Consider the following 6000-nt stretch of genomic DNA (forward strand, 5'->3'; position numbering starts at 1 on the left):
TCCTCTAAATGGCAGATATAAACTTTAAAATATTTGCTGCCATTGCTCTACTCTTTAACTCTGAAGACGATTACATAAATAAATGCATGTAAACATTGCCAAAACGATATAAAAAAGATATATTTGCGACCCAGAAAAGACTAAACTCAACATCTTCCAAAGTCACCTATATGGTATAATCCGAAATTCAAAGTTAGAAACCAATCTTATTTCCTATAGAGACTGGTACAAGAAAGGAGTAATTTTATACGGATAGGTGTAAAACCCTGCTAATAGAACATTCAATACTTTACTAGAATGTGTCTAAATGTATTATGCCGTTAATAACGTCCTTCGTGTCAAAGCTTGCTGTCATATGTTAAGAAACTCATTAAGACAAAGGCTGTTCTAATTTTCATTTCCATATGGCACGGGTATAATCAATGCATATTTTAATTACAATGTTAAAGTTAATTTGTATTGTGTTCCTAGTCTTGTGTTGTACATGTACATGTCACTGGTTTATTGTAATGTTGAAATTAACTGTCTATTTATAGTAATGTCGCGTGGCTAATTACCTGTGGAGTCCAGTGGTCGTCTTGTGCAAGTCCATATAGCGTGTTGTTTGTCTCCTATATGTAAATTAGGGATGTGCAAGTGTAAGAGAGCATGCAAAAGTGAGTCAAAGTTTAATAAAACCTTTTGCAATACCGCGAACGTGGCAGTAAGACGTGAGCCGTGCAGAGCAAAGGACTCATCTTCTTGGGCCCTTGTATTAGCTTTCTGCCTTTGATTTTGGACGACATTTTAACCAGACTGATGTCCTTTTTGTGGATACTTACAGAATATGTAACATTTATATTATATCTGACTATTATAAGTGAATATAGTATAGGACACCGGGTGGTCATTTCAAATTCTTATTCTTCGCTTTTTTTCTCTCTTGTGACACATATATACCCGCAAATACTGAAATATTTTATTTTCTAATACAAAAGGGGTGATTAATGAATAACATTTATTGTAGAAATAAGAGCAAGTCGAACAGGTAGAAAAAGGTAATCGCATGCTTATACAAAATTAATTTCCTTTAAATCAAGGATGGGTCAGACCGAATTTGGACAGATTCCAGCCATCGAAACAGAAGTGTTTTGAAGAATTTCAAATTCTTATTTCCCCTATTGAGCCCTACCCTTCAGACATCTAGGGGATAAGCATCACTCTTTTACAAAATGGGTTCCTCTTCATCAAAACGTGCTTCAGACCAAATATGAAGCAAATCCTTTCATCTGAATTTGCTCTATTTTCCCTATTGGACCACGCCTCTCAGGCCTCTGGATGGTCAGCTCAAACACTTTTACAATTTTGTCTCCCTCCTATAGATGCTTCCAGTGCAAATAGGATGATACACAGTGAATAGTTCTAGAGAAGAAATAGTTTATAGTAATATAGCCAAAATGCCCCTTTTGACCCGCCCCCTTTAGCTCCAACATTTGTACCATGTTAAATCCCCACCACAGAGAATTCGGAGAATTCGTTTATAATATAGTCAAATTGGCCCCGCCCCTCGTCCTCCCTGGTGTCAACCCCACCATTTGTACAATTTTGAATCCCAACAACCTAATTATGCTGCCAGTTCATTCCGTCGCTATAAAACGCATGCGCAGAGAAGTTTAATAATGAATTGTGGGAAAATAACAAATTTGTATAAAATGTCATGTCCTGTAGACGACGAGGATATTTGCAGGGAATGAATCGCGAATTCTCCCACAAATATATCCGCGTGAGTACGGACAAACGGACATCACGGTCTGGCTTAAGCTAATATTGGTCCTTGGGAGCAGATCAGTTGATAACTATAAGCGAGAAAACCGCACTAACATGTATAAAGTACTTACTTGTAGTTCCTTTATATACTACACGTGGTATACTAAATGCAGCTGTTGAAGTGTCGGATTGGCCGATTCCTGTGAATACGTCGCATACTTCAGTCAAAATGAAGAATTCGAACATGTAGCAACTCATTTGTGCCATGCACTGTATCGCACATTCTATCAAAGATGAATTAGTTTTCGAGAGATGCAGATCTCCACAGGTTTGGTCATGGTGCGTGATCACGTGATTCAGCCATGCGCTTGATCGTATTATCGCCATATTTTTCTTCTGTAAAATAATAATAGTGCTACCTTTACAGAAAATGTTCAATTTATTTTAAAATCACATGGTATTTTTGAGCAAACGATCAATAACAGAAATACCTTTCAGGAAATATCACACAGAAACCCGATTACATTACTACGAAATCGTGGTCGAAGCCGAACGTGACTACGTGTCTTTTAATCTAACACCAGGTTCCGATGTTAATGTCAGATATAATTTGAAGGGAGTTTTAGTTTGGTTTGGTGTTGTTTTACAGCCTGTTAACACAGCAAGACCGTATCAAATTCATATCGTATAGTTTAGTTTCTTCCAATGTAGCTAATAAAGGCGTGGTTAGAGTTATGCACTTTCCTAATAAAAGTAAAAGTTATAAGTCATAATAGTGTAAACAATATGATTGCCCATGCGCTTTGCTGGAAATGGAAATATCATAACAAAACAAGCAGATTCCCGACACATGTCTGAAATGATTAAAGACGAGTCAATATCAATATAGAGGAAATAGGTACAAGGCGCCTTTTTCGTACATGGTACGTAGTTACATGTCGCCCGTGCTCCTGTGAAAGTCATGGAATTGTTATCGGTATGCGAATATCCTAAAAAGTTGTCAATATTGTGCCACATAAATACATTATAAATTGAAGTTAATAGCCAATACTGTCAATATTTTATTGAATACACAAACTTTGTGTTAATGTGATTTTGATGCGCGATAATTTTGATAAACTGCGAGGTGGTTCATAAAAAGATCAGTCAGCGGTTTTAAAGAAAGAAAAAGACAACAGAAAACAGAAAAACAACCATACTAATAAAACCAGAACAGATGCTCTCTTTTTCATAATACAACCGCGAAGTGGTTATATTATAATAGGTCCTGCCTACACGTTATCCTATGTCCTTGGCATTGACCTGCATCATATATGCAGTACAGTCGCAGCGTAACATTAAAAATAATGTTTGGCGAGGATTATGATATCACCCTTATTGTGTTATTTGCCAGACTTTGTCAGTAACGAAATACACACAATTGGGAACACCAGGTTACACACTTTTTTTTTCTTAATGCATCTAAAAAATTGTACACCTAACAATGTAAGGTATTCTTTCTTGATTTGAAATGAATATGACAGAAAAAATATTTAAATACATACCAACAGTGTGCAAACATGCGAATGGGTGACCCCGTATCTGTACTGAACTGATGTAATTTGACCCTTCGCCATTTCTAAATGTCCACTTACACTCTAAACGAAGACGGAATTTCTATTAGTCCTCATTTAAGACCAGTCCGTAACCAAAATGCAGTTCTTTATGTGACCAATCCATCACATTGTCGTAATCAAATAAGTTTTCCTTTGTTTGTGTAAATATTATAGCTTTCTGAGCGTAAACATTTTGTTGCTTAAAAGCGGATATCATCACAGAGTCTTTCTATTCTATCTTGAAGGATAAATGTTAGGCTGTTTTAATCAGTCAATAAGAGAAACAAGTCCATGACGAATCAATCCTCGATGTTGAGTTTACGGTTCGCACGACTTTGCAATGGATTTATGAGGTTTATGAAATAATCAGCATCCAATAAATGTTGTTATATAAATTTTGGCTTTTTCCGAGTTAGACTTTGTACTTGTCTCAGTTCGATTGTTCTTATAAATAAGTGGTTTTGTAGCTAAAAGTGCACTACTATCTTCTGTAATCATGATAGCCCCTAAATCTTGAAAAGGCCATTCCCTACGAGTGCACGCCAATGATGATAATACGAAAAGATTGCATGACTGTTTAAATACTTAAGTATTCACAATCACCTTTAACTCCAAGAAACACAGATAAACGGCTGTTTTATAATCCCAGTGTGTACTTCAATATGATTGTTACAAAAGTCATCTACATTATACATACATGTAGATAATCTTTGGACTGCATCAGTTAAGAGTATAAAAAATATCTTCAGTTCACCTTTAGGTATTATGAACACCTTTTTTCTTTAAGTGAATTAATACTATTTTGATGGGAGGGTTTTTAACAAATAATGTACATACCGTATTTCTCCCTAGATGTAGTTTGGTTGAGCAGGATGCAGGATAACTATCCAGGAATAGATTAATACTTTATACTTTATATAACACCAGACGATACTCCCACCTAAAGCTCCTATATCTGATCCACGTGTATCGATAGTCCTAAGTTCTATATAACACTTCATAGCATCCAGACTTGGGAGGAGTCAAATTGCTTAAAACAACCTTATTGGATATAGGTATAAGGTTTCCCCATGCAGATTGTTATCATGAATCTAAAATGAATTATGTAAATATATATATATATATATATATATGTTTGTAATTGAGTTTGTACATTTGTTGTTTTGATTAAGGTCCTTTTCCGGGTCTTTTGTTAAGCACTTTCTAAATGAATTATTCCGTTCGTGTTATGATTTACTAGATCATTGCTCGAGTCGGGTAAATGGACCTGGTACGGCAATAGATAGCTTTGTTTTATTAGTCTTCGGGTTAATTGAGAAAACAAAGTATCGAATTCCTCTTTCACCATTTCCCTCTTATTGGGCTATTGTGGGCTATTGCAAAAATGAAATGGCACCGTTCGGCACAGGATGTGAAAAAAACAAACCCCCCCCCCCCCCCCCCCCCCCAAAAAAATATCAATGAATGTTTTATCAAATTTGTATGTGACGTTTCACTTGAAAATCTGAAAATTTATGTATAAAACAGTACTTGTTCTTTATCTACGAAAAACCAATATTCCTCCGCCTCCACTAACATACAAGGTATATTGTCCGAGCAGTTGCAAAGAAAGAGATCCCATCAAGTCGTAAATGATTACCCTACTTAACCGCTTATCATAATGCTTTAACAGAGACTATACCATTCTACTCTTCAGGATTGTTTGCAGGCAGGTTACACCTAGTTCCTTGGCATCAAATCATCAATCATGAATCAGAAAGAAGATATCAATATATCTACTTTCTACATTTTAACCAGCCATGCATGCTATTTCTACACTCTATCTAGCCTTGATATTTCACAGATATTCCATATTGCTGTTTGTTGTCTGCCATGACCAGCCAAGCATGTTATTTCACAGTATTTCTGTATTCTGGAATCAGCGTGTCCGTCCGTCCGTCTATCTGTCTGTTTATTACCTACTTCTCCCATGATTTCAACGAGACTTTGCATACGTTATTTTCATGAGAGTTATGTTCTTTTGACTACCTTAATACAACTAAATTCCATCACTTTTAGATCCCCAAAGACAAATTTAATTGTCATCGGAAATAATTCAAACATTATTAGATTATCACCATGGATGACATTTTAATGGTTTGCACATTGGTTGGGCTAAAATGTATCAAATCAACTCACATTTCAAAGATCTTCTCAAGATCCAACTATGTTAAAATCAACTAAATGCTCTTTATAGATAGAAAGGTAATCAGATGCTTAACCAAAAATGAGGTTTTCAACACCCTTTGGTCTCACGTTTCCCCCTGTTGAGAGGGTAATCTTTACTATAGTTTATATAGGGAAATCACATTTTTGAACATCATATGTTGAATGTGTCGAATCGACTGAACATTTTCAGAAGTCAGATGACCGTTGAGGCCCATAAGCATCTTGTTTTGTGAAAATCACTATTACTAGATAAATTCGTTTCCACTCTATATTGCAAATATTTTATTCCACTAGAGGATGTGTATATATATATACAGTGTGTATTATTTATAATATACATTGCGATCCAGGTATTCATATCATCTTATAGACGACTCCACAATGATCATGACTGGGTATCGGGCCGACCATCACTGCGCCATTGATGTGGCGCAGCGGTATAAGCTGTGGG

Source organism: Pecten maximus, chromosome 10, assembly GCF_902652985.1.
Source record: "Pecten maximus chromosome 10, xPecMax1.1, whole genome shotgun sequence".
NCBI lineage: Eukaryota > Metazoa > Mollusca > Bivalvia > Pectinida > Pectinidae > Pecten > Pecten maximus.